Raw genomic sequence first — 13,987 nt, 5'->3', positions numbered from 1 at the left:
GAGCTGAAGTTGTCAAGACAGCCCACGAAGGACAACAAGGGGCTGAAAACACAAAGACAACTATGTCGCCATATGGGGTTCCCTTTTCTAGACTCACTGGTCGACAGTTGGGTTAAGAACTGCCTGGCCTGCCAATGCACAACAAGAGCAGATGCCCCGAAACCATTGCAAATGATGCATATCCCAGATCAGCCCTGGGAGAGAGTAGCCGTTGACTTCTACGGACCGATGGAGTCAGTGAGGTACCTCCGACTACTGATAGACGAGTACTCACGATTCCCCATTGTCAAGGAGGTGGCCACCATGGCGTACGCTCAGCTAGCAGCCACATTTAACGAAGTCCTTAGTGAGTGGGGCATTCTAGGGGTCATCAAGTCAGACAATGGACCACCTTTTAATAGCCAAGAGTTTGCAGCCTTTGCCAAACATCTGGGATTCAAACATCTAAAAATAACACCCAGGTGGCCACAGACCAACGGAATGGCAGAGCGGTTCATGGCCTCCAGAAAAAAGATGATGCAAAGGGCTCGAATCGAGGGCACTAGTCCCCATCAAGCTCTGTGCCGGCTATTGCGTGACTATCGCAATACGCCACATGAGTCAACTAATAAAACACCTGCTGAACTAATGATGCGCTACGATGTGCACACCAGGATGGTGAGTGATTCCAAAACACTTGATGAGGAAGGAGTGGAGGTCATCCGGAGAGACACTGAGGTGAAGGAGAGGACCAAGCTAGAATCAGATCTGAGGAGAAAAGCAATTCCCAAGGAGTTTCAAGTCGGGACAAAGTTCTCGTCCAGCAGCGGATGATCAAAAAGACAGATTCTCGATACGCCCCAAAGCAAATGAGCGTCGTGGCAATCAAGGGAACAATGGTGACTGCTGAATACGAGGCACAGCTCCCTGTTTAAGCACCTTGTCAAGAGAGAGGACTGCGAGCCGCTCCTGCCGGAGCCTGATCCGGAACCCAGGGAACCTCGTGATAGTGTGTGGATTCCCCTACGCAAGCGCCGGCAGCTGAGGACTTTGAGCCGGCAGCCCTGGGCGACAGAAGCGCCCGGCCCCAACGCGTGATACCAAAGCCAACCAGCTAGGTTGAAGAGTGTTGACCCGGACGTGTGAACATTTGTCCGGGAGTGGTGTTACCCCCCTGTCGCTTTAAGGAAGCGACCTCCAAAGAAGAGAGGTGGAGTCAATGACACGGAGCAAGGAGGGAGGTGTGTGTGTGAGCATAACATGTTTCAGTTCTGAGTTGTAGTTAATAAAGTAAGATGTGTTCCTGAGCTCTCGTGTTTTCTTTCCCAAGTCCAGTCCGGGCAACAGATGGGGCAGACAACTTGTCGGATTCCCCAAGGGAATTGTGTGAAGCTGCAGAGGCGTTGTAGGCAGAAAACGAGGCTCTCTCTTCACCCAATCCCACGGCGGTGCAGGTTGTGTCTGTGGCTGAAAACATAGCGGAGGAGCAGCTAGGTATGATTTTAAAACCTAATCCAAGGTATTAGCACTTTTTTTTCAACAAATCAAAAACTTCCTCTGGCTGCAAAAAGGAAAATCGCAAGGACATTTCTGCGGCATATAAAATACAAGTTAGCAAAAATAACAGATGGCTCAGAACAAGTCTCTCAGAATAAGCATATTGCTCAGACTGAAGACGCATTTGAAATACAGGAAGCTAAAGCTGCTGGCAAAAAGAAAACCAAAAGGAAATAATGTGTTAGAGACTACTTTCAAAAGGACTTATTGAACGGAAAGGATAAACTGCAGCTAGCCAGATTGGAAACTTCACTGGATAGTGTAGAACTTTGCATTACTGACGATGAAGAGGAGGCGACGGATATAGTTCCCCTATTTGAGAATCCATCACTTGTAAAAAAAAAATCATAAATTGGTCCATAAAACAAACTGCTACCATATCTCCTGCAAGTTCAGGGATCATTGTTGGTTTTGGGCTTTTAAGCACTCTTTCCGTACTCTTCCATTCCTGTGTTGAATAGAGGAAATGTGTTGCCGCTTTTTTATTAACTATCTAGGCTATGAAACTCGTGACACTGAGTGGGTGGAGTTTGTGGACAATCAGATTACACACAGTTCATAATCATTTTAAATCAAAAGCGCTAGTTGCTCCCTTGCTGCAAGAATTTCAAAGCTTTTTATTACTTGGTTACAATACTGTGTTTTTAATAATCCCCCTATTATCATGATAGCCATTCAAAATGGGGAATTCAAAGAAAACAGGTACCAGTAATAAGTTTGGGCCACGGCTTTCCTAGCAAAATCTGTAAAGAGTCCAATAGTGCGTTAAATAATGGTGTTTTCTGAGTAAATGGTATCGCTGCTCATTTTATGTCCTGTGTACAAATAACATCTGGTGATATTAAAAATATTAGTATGAATTGCTAATCAAGACCATTTTAATTAGCAAACTCTGTTAATCAATTTTTGAAAACTATGTATGCCTTGCTGATCCTTCTGTGCCCCCTGACTGGACATACAGCCTAAAACACCTCTTCATGGGAACTCTTAATATTAATTTAAAAAAAATAATTCGTATTGCGTTCAATGGGATCTCCAACCAAATACATCTGCAGCACTTCAATGAAATTGGAGGTTGTACGGGTTAAGAGATATACCATAGCACCCAATCTCAGCTTCCTTGCTTTTTTTTTGTTTTAGCTCAACTTCCGTTGTCATCACCTATTTACTCTTCTCAACTTTAGAAGTACACGTCACAGAAGACAAATTCTTACGCTCCGCTCTGTTCGGAAGCACATCCCAGCCCTGTCACGATGAGGGCGTGAGTTACGTTCTTTTCAGCTGTTTGGCCCCTCCCCTCCGCAAAAGTTTACTTCATTTTTCTCTATTTTCTTCGAAGTTTATCTTTCTCTCACCCTTGTTTTTCTCCCGTTCTATGTGTACGCGCGCTAAGTCACAGACTTGATGGTTTAGGTTTAACGCAGGCCACCCTTTGGGAGTCCTGATCCCCCCCCCCCCAAGCGATTTTGGGGTTTGAACAGATATGCTCCGCCTACACTTGTTATGTGCTGCCTCAACGTCTTCAATCCTCCCTTCTCCACAGTAGCAGGCTGCCCACTCTCTGTCCACAGCCGGCATATTAATGTTAAATCTCTGCAATGCTCGGCTCGCACAGCAAGCATTTTAACGGCAAGCAAACATAAATTCGCCTCCGAGGTCCGAATTGGAAATTGGTGAACAAGTATCAAACTAAATGTCATTTCTAAAAACCATCTTAAATGCGGTTACAATGATATGTCGGAACGAAGTCTCGCCAATGCTAAAAGACGGCATTTCAAGAATGGATACCATTTCAAGACATAACATGTCCAGCACTGACTTAGTTCGCATGCCACGCCCCCAACACCAAGTTTTTTTCTCGACAAACCGTTGCCTTTTCGCCCTTTAAAGCGAAAAATTGGCCCTATATCTGTCATTACCCGTCCCCGTTCCTTATCAGATAACTGCAGCGATCTGTTAAAGAACGACAGTATGCAGCAACTATGCATCAACCGATGCATGGAAAAATGCAGAACTTGGGTTAACGGTATAGTTAAGCAAACATTATTAGCTCAGTACATGTAGCTGTCCTGTGAGTGAACGGTCCATGCACAAATAGGTTGCTGTTTCCCATAAACATAACATGCGTGACACGGCAACCTATTTGTGCTTTGAACGTTCACTTACAGGAAAGCTCCATGTACCGAGCGGCTAGTGTTTGTTTAAATATACTGTCAACCAAAGCACTGCATTTTTCAGTGCTTCAGTTGACAATATATTTAAGCAAACATTCAAATCCTGTCATGGAGGTCCCTGCTGGCTGTGGCCAATAGGGCACACATAAGAAGTGTTATGTTGCACGGGGCGTACCTCGTCCTGGTGAGGCTGCCTGGGTGTTAAAGACCCACACAGACACATGTAGTCTGTTACAGGTCCCCATGCCTCATTAACTCGTGCCCGGCAGGTACCCACCTTTATTAACTCCCCACACGTGACATCACGTCACAAGTGCCCCTAAAGGGGCACACACCACACGCCTCCTTTTTCATATTTCAAACGAACAACAGATGCTGGATGTGTGCAAACACCACACAGCATAACAATATAACACAACCAACTGGTTTACCATTATTACCACTGCGCCAACTGAGTGCGGCTGGCATTCAGGGGATATTTACGTCAAAGCCACGCAGGATAGCGTCTCTCCCCTCCCGGGTCCTCATCTCAAGTGTCCAGGCCCTCTCCTTGGTCAGTCGGGCTGGCCTCTTCACTGCTGGGCACTGGCCCTTCTCGGCTGGACTCATCACTGTCCAGACCAGTCAACCGCAGTGGGGACTATGCCCTCTGGTTCCTTTTGGGGCTTGACTCTGGAGACTGCCCCATCTTTTCAGAAGAAACAGGAATTCCTTGTTACCGGTGTGTGTCCATCTGATGCTGTCACCATTGTTGGGGGCTGCTCCGGACCACCGGGCTGCCCCATACTCTGGTCGGGTGGCACCCGACAGGACACACGGGGGTGGCGTTCACGCCACAGACTTATGGGTGGGGGTCACCCCACCCACTCCGGACCACCGGAGCTCCACACGTGCCTGGGGACACCCAGCGCACCGCAGCCCCGGCTCTAGGGGCACCCAGGCTGGGGTCGCTTCCCCCAACCCGCCTCACAGGGTTAGGGGGACCTCCAGCTGGGCCCCGTCCTTGGGCCCAGCACACACAGCGCAGCACCAGCATGGTGCTTCCCAAAGAACGACGCTGGAGCCTCGTGATGGAGTGACTGGCGAGCCGGAAGCGGCTGGCTTCTTTTATTATGTTGGTCACGTGGCTACTGCCACGTGACCCATTACAACATCCTGGGAGCTACCACGCTCCCAGGAAGGGTTAACATGCAACAACCATTGACCCCTTCGCATCCATCACTCTGAGTGGTGTAGGCTAATCAGGAAGAGACAGTTTCCCTATCACGTGTCTCGTTCTCACCAGCACACAATCTCCTATCTCCGATCTCCAGGCGCTGGTGTTGCAGGCTCATCCGGTCATTCTTTCTCTCGCTCTTATTAGCTCTCCTTCTCTCCTCCAGTACAGCATCATCTATGATCCCAGGGGCTTGAGGCGAATCATCCGGCAACAGACCCCCTGGGCACCACTGAAACAGCGCTTCTACGGGGGGTAGGCCGGTGGAACAATGAGGGGTTTTTGGTACTCCGACAGAAACTGATATGAAGCTCGCTTCTCACACTCCCCGTCCATGTGCTATCCTGAAAACCTTATTCATCGTCCGCATCAGTCTCTCTTCTTCCATATTCGCCCGTGGCCATAACGGCGTGATCTTCCAATGCGCAATGCCGATGACACGTAGGTATTCTGCAAATCGCCTACCCTGGAACAGGGGCCCGCTGTTGGAGCACACTACCTCCGGAAGGTCATGAGTGGCGAATATTCTCTCCAATGCTGGTATTACATCTTCCAGAGCCGTGGATACGGACTCAACCTTGGGGTATCTTGACCACTTGTCAACTAGGACCAAGAAATGCTGTCTGCAAGTTGTCCCAAAAGCCATGTGCAGGGTTCCCCGTGGCACACAACTACTGTCCATTTATTCGATGCACGGTTCCTGTTGGTGCGGCAGCGCCGCCTGGCACCACACACAACTGGGGACAACATTTTTCACTCGTTCTTCTAGGCCTGGAAACCACACTTTCAACCGAAGATGTGCCTTGGTCTTGGCGACCCCTTGATGGCCTTTGTGTGCCAGCTCCAACGTTCTTGGTACCAGGCTAGCTGGGATCACCATCTTCGAGCCCCTCAGGACGAGCCAGTCCTCCATAAACGTGAGCTCACCTTGCACTCAGTGGAGTAACTTTGCTGAAAATGTTGCGGGGGGGGAACAGGGGTGGGGTGGAGAGGGGGACAGGGGTGGGGTGGTTGGAGGGTGGGTGATGGCTCTTAGGGATCGTTTCGGCCAAATGGTTTGAAAAAACTTGGTCGAATGGTAGATTTGACTGAATTCGGTCACCACTATTAGTTTGAAGCCAAAGATACCGAACATGAAGAGCTGAGGTTGCGGGGTTTCCCCGCTAACCATGTTCAGTATTTTTGGCTTTGGCAGTTGCAGGGGTGTTCCCTGCTGCTTCAGTTTTGGTGGCAGGGGATCCAACAAAAAAAAACAAAGAAAAAGGGACCCTGCAGCGTCGGACCCGACCCCCGTTAAGATGGTTTTTGCAGACGTTAAAATCCAACCCGCAAAGGGACCTCGGAGCTAATTACGGCACCGCAAAATTGTGGTGCCGTAATTAGCGCCTTTCCCATTCCCATAGAACCCTATGGGGCAGGAATGGGGAAGGGCAATGGTGGAAGGGGGATTTACCACCCCTCCAACCTTGGAATGGGGCGGTAAATCCCCTTTCCACCAAGGCGGTGCCGGTATTTTACCGGCATGAGCCATGGCGCTAATAGCCAGTTCTACTCTAATTATGGCAACTTATTCTAGTCACTTCCATGGTGCCTTTTCTGTGAAGTCACTTCTGTTGGTGCAATCCATATAATAATTAGGAAGTTTGCATGTATTTTGCCTCAGAGGGCTTGGACAGAGCTCTAATAGACGAGTTTCCTGCTTCTGGAATGATCCAGCAGTTTATTTTTTTGGTTGTGTGTTAAAATGCCATCTTCCACTAATTTTACCAAAAAAGTAGATTGGGGTCCGGGGTGGGTAGTTTGGGGGCACCAATGAGACCATGTTGAATTCCACACACTTTTACAATGCTGTAAAAGTTGCTCACCACCTGTCTGCCAGGGCCAGGTCGGATGTTACACCGACCTAACCTCTTCACACTCTCGCACCTCCAGACAGAAACCAGAAAGCTGAATGAGCTTCCAAGTTCCTGTCTGTGTGTCGCACGCAAACAAAATCGCAAAGCAATTCTCTGTGCCACAGCCCCTGGAAATGCTGCTGCTAGCGTGGCAGCACAGCCGCCAGGCCCTGCAACACCCAATTCAGCACTCTGGCTGCTGACTTTGAGTCAGGTCAGCCAGGGTGAGAGATTGAGCCACGCATGGCACCCCATTATGTAATGACAGCGCAAACCTTTCTGGGCACCCCAGTTTGCGCTGGCCAATTACATAATTGGTGATTGTGGCCCCCCTGCCCTCCCTCCAAAAGATGGGGGGTCAAAAAGGCATGCCACAGAAGTTGGGGGGAACAAAACCCCCTGTGCCCCCCTATAATTACGGCCATGCTCGCACTCTCCACATCTGCTCCAAAGCCTTCCTTGCCTCCAGAGTGCGCTAGTCCAGTTTCTCGAGCACCCTTTACCACTCTCCTTTGGTCCCTGCAGAGTAGAGTATCCTGAAACACTCGTCCTCGGCCGATGCCCTCCTGATGTCATCGATGGACATGGAGACAGGGGTTTTGGACTCCGCTAAAGTGTGCAGATATTTTTCTGCCCCTTTTCCTCCAGATATTCCTCCTTCTGACTGGGGTGTCGAGACAGATAGTCCACTGCGTTGGTGTTCCCGGGGCGGAAGGTAAGCTCGATGTCGTATTCCTGCAGGGCGAGCAGCCACTTCTCAATCCGGGCCAGAGGTTTGGAGGACGACCCCATCATGATAGGTATCAGGGGCTTGTGATTGGTGAGGACAGTCACAGGTTTGCCATAAATATACAACCCTTTGCCTCGTTCTGGCTTCTTTGTTTTCTTCCGGGCTTCTTTTGTCTTGGAACAGCTGTGAGGGCTCCATTCAATCTCAGAGCTCGGTCCCATTTTGTCAGATGAATTTCTCCAGGATCTCCCCATAGCGGTGTCCCTTGGTGGGGTACAGTTTTGTTTGTCTTCTGAAAGCTGCTTGTTCAATTCGGCATGTTTTGGAAAGTGTTTTTGTCCATTCTGCGAACGTAGGTGCTGTATTTGACTTCCAGTGTATGATCAGGAGTTTCCGTGCTGTGAACATTATAAGGGAAAATCAATTTACATGTTAACATGTCTTTGACCCAGTCTCTGCTATCGGCAGCAAGGATCAGAGCATTTGGGGTGAACGGGATGTCTGCGTCCTCGATGTCCGTTAATGTTTGGTAGATCTGTCACCAGTATGCGGAGATGGAGGGGCAGGACCACATTACATGGCCCATTGTTCCTGTGCTTGCGCATCCTCTCCAGCAATGGTCTGTGGGCCGGATTCCCATTTTGTGCAGTTTATCGGGGGTATAGTAAAGCCGCTGTAGTATCTTGAATTGGAATTCCCGGTTTTTGAGATTGAGGGAGGCATTCAGGATAGCTGCAAAGCTTCTTTGGATATCTGAAGCATTAATAGGGATTCCCAGATCCTCTGACCATGTTGCAGCAAGTGTATTTAGCCTGCGCTGATTGTCTGGTAGTGTCATTGAATAAAAGGTGCGGACATGTGGGAAGGTGTTGGTGTCGAGGTCCATTGCTTTCTCGCACTGCGTGGGGGGTTGGAGTCTGGATTCCATTGTGGTGTGACTGCGGATCAGCGCAAGGATTGCGTGATAAAGCAGCCAGTCCCCTGCTGCCAGGTCTAGCTTCCTGCGCGCTTCCGAGAAGTCCATCAGTACTTCGTCCTCCATTATGTCCGTTAGCCGGACGTAAGCCCATGGGGGCACAGAGGACTTTGAGAACGGAGCCTTGTCTTGCCCTGCATTTTGCCTCTTGGTTGAGCGGTGTGAAGGGCTCTTACGAGCAATCTTTCAGGATGTCGCCTACGAAGCGAAAGGGGAAGGCTACCACCATGAAATTGTTTGTCAGTCGAAATAAACCCACGGACACACCCCCAGCGTCATCCACGCCAATCACGGAACAGGCGTCACAGACCCCCACCTCTGACCCACAAGAGAACCAGGCTCTGGCCGCGATCGCTGCTCTATGAGCCTCATTGGAAAATAAGATAAATGAGGTGAAGGTCAATGTACATCTGCTCTGACAGGATGTCAGGCAGCTCTCGGGAAAAGTCACAAACGCAGAATCTCTACTAAATGACACAGTGGCCACCACCAAAGACCTTGGGCCAAGGGTTAAAGAACTGGAGAAACAAAATGCCACACTTGAAATGTGGACCGAAGATGCCGAAGGAAGATCTGGAAGGGACAACACAAGGGTACTTGGCGTGTCGGAGGAACGGGACCCGACCTCCTACATAGAGAACTTAGTGCTGAAAGAGATTGGCTCGGGCTGTCTCAGGGGTTTGTAGTAGAAATAGCACATCAATCCCTACAGAAGCAACCACCCCCAGGATCGCACCCCAGACCAATGATAGCAAGCATCCTTAATTTCTGCAACAGGGATGTGATCCTACGGCACTCCAGGGAAGGAGGCCAGATACAATGAGCTAGCCCAAAAATCACCATCCATCCAGATTATTCCACGGCAGTGCAGAGGTCCAGGAACACGCTTGTACCCGTCAAAGCAAAGCTCAGGCAGCTAGGCCTTAAGTACATGCTTATGTACCCTGCTAAACTGAAGATCCTTTATAATGGAACATTTAACTTCTTGGACAGCTTAAAGGCTGCAGTCATGTGGTTAGAACACAGCAACTTGGCTGCAGAGAACGGCTCTGAGACCTGACAGCACGACCGAGTTGTGCATTCTTGATATGTCCTTCCCCTGCCATGAAGGAGGCAAAAAAACCAGTGGGGTAATGCAGATCCTGACAGTTGAGCCTGGCTGTTCTGGGAGACAGGTCCATATCTCTGACCTACTTGGTTCACTTCTTCCTAACCTTCTGCTACTACGTTGGAAACTAGAAGCTTCTAACAATGTCCTTTTTCTTTAGTGGGGGTGAGACCTAGTTACCCACTGCTGGTCACTAACCTCTCGCAAGTTGACACGGGAACCCGCGTGTTTGTGGGCCCACTGAGTGGTGCAAGGAAGCCTTTTTGGGCACTGAAGGTACCAGAATGCCTGAACGAGGAGACTTTGTTGGGCACTGTTTTACAGTTATGTTGTTAGTGTTATTTGTTTGCTCCATACATTACGACCTACAAGAGTGGAAAGCAAAAATAACTGGTTGAACACTGGAGTGGTATTTTGAGTGGTCGGGGCGAGTGATCATACCCCCCCACAGCAATATACAGATTGGTCTCGCATTGAGGGGGCTGAGAAGGGGAGGGACGCACACACCACACTGTAGAGGGGCCCACGGGGCGGTGGAAGAACTATTCAACGCGAGATAGCAATATGGCCACAATCAAAATATTAACTTGGAATGTACAGTGTCTAAACTCTTACCTCAGTAGGAACCAAGTAAAATCCTACTTGCAGCGGAGGAAAATCTCTATAGCGCTGCTGCAAGATGCCCACCTAATGGCGGAGGAACATGATGAGCTCCTAAACCGCTGGGGAGGAACTCGCTATGGCGCCACCTATTCCAAGTTCTCTAGGTGAGTGCTGACCTGGATTAATGGGTCATTGCACTTCCAGTTGCTAGAGCTAGAGAGGGATAAGGAAGGGAAGTACTTAATTTTCCAGGGTTATCTTAACCACAGGGAAATCTGCATCATCAACTCATATTTCCCGAACCATGCGATCCAGTCTCATGCACATATACTCAGCACCCTCATTGCACCCCGTGGGGAGGGCTTTACGTTATGGGGAGGGGATTTCAACTGTGTCAGAGATGCAACCCTGGATAGATCCTCCCCCACCCTACCTCCCTGATGGGGGGCATTCCCCTGGCCACCAAGGCCGTAAATACCACTTTGACTGACTTGGCCCTGATAGAGATCAGAGGGAACTACACCCGACCACGAGGGGATACTCCTATTACTCTTCACCCCACAAACTGCACACCAGAATTGACTCTCTACTGGGTCAGGACACCTCCCTAAAATTTGAAGCGTGGTATATCAAGGCCACACAATGTCGGATCATTCCCCCCTAACGGTTGAATGGAACCTTGCTAGCCCCAGACCACCAATCCAGACATGGCGCATGCCCACTAATGCACTGACGGACAAGGTCCTCAGTAGAACGCTGTCGGAGTTCCTGGTCAGTTTTTTCAAAAGGCAATGTTGGGAGCGTGAAAAGCTGGGCCACGGTCTGGGAAACAATGAAAGTTCTGACCAGGGGTGATGTCATTGCTATCGGTGGGGTCTCTGTTGGATGCTAAGTGAGGAATTAGAGACAGCTGAGGAAGAAATCTTAACGCTTGAGGGGCATCATCCACTCAGCAGAGCGACAGAGGACGAGCTGTCGGGGATATGTTACCGGTGCGACGAGGAGTGGGGGAGACTAGCTACATTCGATCACACCGCACAGAAGGCCCGGGCACATGACGGGGGAGACAGGCCAGGGAGACTGCTGGCATGGCTGTGTAGACAGGAATGCCCCAGGCCCCCGACCACACTATTGTTGGGTAAATGTGGGGCCCGTGGTGATCCCAACTGGCGATTAAAGACATCTTCACCACATACTATACACACCTATATAGCCATAGCAACAAAGTCCCCAAAGAGGACATACTGGAAGTACTGTCGCTTGACCACCTCCTGAAGCTGGCCTCCACAGATCGGACCACCATAGGTCAACCTATCACAGTAGAGGAAAGAGGAGAAGCAATTGTTTCTTTGCCCACCTGTCAGACGCTGGGTAATGATGCTCCCTCCGGAGTTCTACAAGGAATACAGCTGCCGAGATTTGAGCTTTATTATACGGCCGCCCATTTGAGTTTTGTTTCAAAATGGCTGGCGGACGGTTCCACATTGGAATTGCCTTTGCTTCAAAACTTGGTAACACCAGCCAGACTCACGGAAACACCATGGCTGCCCAACTGTTGCATGGACGACACACCTTTGCTGGTTGTCTTGGGCAGACAAATATGGGCCAGGGCCCTGAAAGTACTTAAGGCAGACTGTCCCTATTCTCCTAATATGCCATTAGTAGCCGATGCATGCGCAAACAGGGCCGACCTGAGGGCCTTCCGATACTGGGAGGGGTTTGGCATATACACATGGGGACTTGTTTGGTGCCTGTAAATTTAGAGACCTGGAAGACCTGATGCAGCAAACAGGCCTGCTTAACGGTCAATTCTTAAAATACATGTAAGTCAGGGAGTAGCACACCGCAGATGTATGGGGTGGCCTGCAGAACCAGAAGAATTACAGCTTCTGGCGCTGGTGTACATGTTGGAGGACAGTTGGAAGCCGGTATCAAGACTGTACTACTGCCCACTGAGGAACTCCAGCACTAGAAACCCTGACCTGAAATCTAGATGGGAAATAGATGTAGGCTCTGTAATAACTGATCTGGAATGGTAACGTATACTGGGCTTTCCCAAGAGAGTGTCACGGAACGCCAGATTGAAGCTACTGCAAATTAATGTACTACACCACACCTACATGACCCCTATTAGGGTAGCTAAGTTTAATAAGAACGCACACCCCACCTGTCCCTGATGCCACCAGGAGAATGTCAACCATATTCATATGTTTTGGAAATGTGAAAACATACATACATTTTGGTCCCAAATTGAACAGGCTTCCAGGGGAGCCGGGGTCACTAACTATGGCTGGTCACTGAAGGAGTGTTTAATGGGTGCTTAACCCTGGAACAAGCTAAAACATATAATTAAATGTATGGACCTAGCATGTATATTAGCGAAAAGAAGAATAGCCATGTCCTGGAAATCTCCAAAGGGCCCCTAATTCAAGATATGGTTTAAAGACTTGAATACGTGGTGCGAAGCTGCAAAGAGTGTGGGCCGGGTTGTGGCGTCGCCAGGAGGAGGGTCTTGATGAAACCTTTGCTGCTTGGAAATGGCTTGTTTCTACCATGTTTCATCTGTCGGATGACAAGCCACCCTGAACCTTCCAGCCACCTATCTATGTTGACACTGTCCTTTTGATACACTTAATAGCATTCTCCCGGAACCCCCTCCACCCCCGACTCTAGCTGAGGATTCCTAAATATGGAAGCTTCGCAGCACCCAAGCCAAGGTGCTTATTTGGAATGGAACCACAAGTCCCTCCTACTGAGATTGAACCGGTTTATGTATGGAGAGTTTATGTTGCTGTTTTGGTTGTTTGAATCATGGTCAGATCAATGCTGTATTAATCACTGCTATACTATTGCTGACTACAAGTTCGATTTGTGAATATTTCTGTTCCGTCGCCCTACTTGCAAATGCCACTGGTCGGTCGGCTCCACTATCGTCGGTGTGCATCAAAATCGCCCCCAGGCTGAACGGGCTGGCTTTCACACTGATCTCTGACTTCTTTCCAAGGTTGAAAAATGCCATTGTGTCTTCGTCCGTCAAGGCATCTTTGATCTCCTCGAATGCGCACACTTCTTCATAAGGCTGCTGGGGGGTTCCGAAAAGGTTGCCAAGTTCCATATGAATCTGACCATCCACAGGAAGCTGCGCACCTCTGACACATTCACGGGGGCACCTGCCTCACGTATGTTCTTCACCTTCGCGGATCGGGGGAAATGCCTCCCTCCTGGAACACAAATCCAAAAAATGTGATCCTCTTCTGCATCAACGCACACTTATCCCTGTGTAGAGTGAGACCTAGTGAGACCTAGGCGTTGGATGCGCTTCAGGACGTCCCTCCAAGTGTTCCTGTTCTGACTTGGCATATACCATAATGTTGTTGCTTATATTTATTGCACTTTTCAGACCTCTGCGGCCGACGATATGCCAAAATTCAGGCATTTGTACGTGTACAGTCCCTTGTGAGTAGTAAACATGGTGCTGTAGCAGTGCTCCGGAGCCAGTACCAGCTGATGATACCCAGACCCAAGGGCAGCTTGGAGAAGTAGCATGCACCCTGAAGGTCCACGTTATGTGTCTCACATGTCAAATGGCTCTGTTTGGGAGAGGCTTGTCCACAAAAATGCATATGGAGTCAGGTTGTTTGGGTTTCCTCACAATCACTATGGGGGAGACCCACAGGGTCGGCCCTTCCACCTCCTCAATGATGTCTAGTTTGACAAGGTTGTCCAGTTCTTTTGCCATCTTGTCCCTC

Source organism: Ambystoma mexicanum, chromosome 2p, assembly GCF_040938575.1.
Source record: "Ambystoma mexicanum isolate Mex_15411 chromosome 2p, UKY_AmexF1_1, whole genome shotgun sequence".
Classification (NCBI taxonomy): domain Eukaryota; kingdom Metazoa; phylum Chordata; class Amphibia; order Caudata; family Ambystomatidae; genus Ambystoma; species Ambystoma mexicanum.
The sequence above is the reverse complement of the archived record's forward strand: the minus strand, read 5'-3'. Positions refer to the sequence as shown.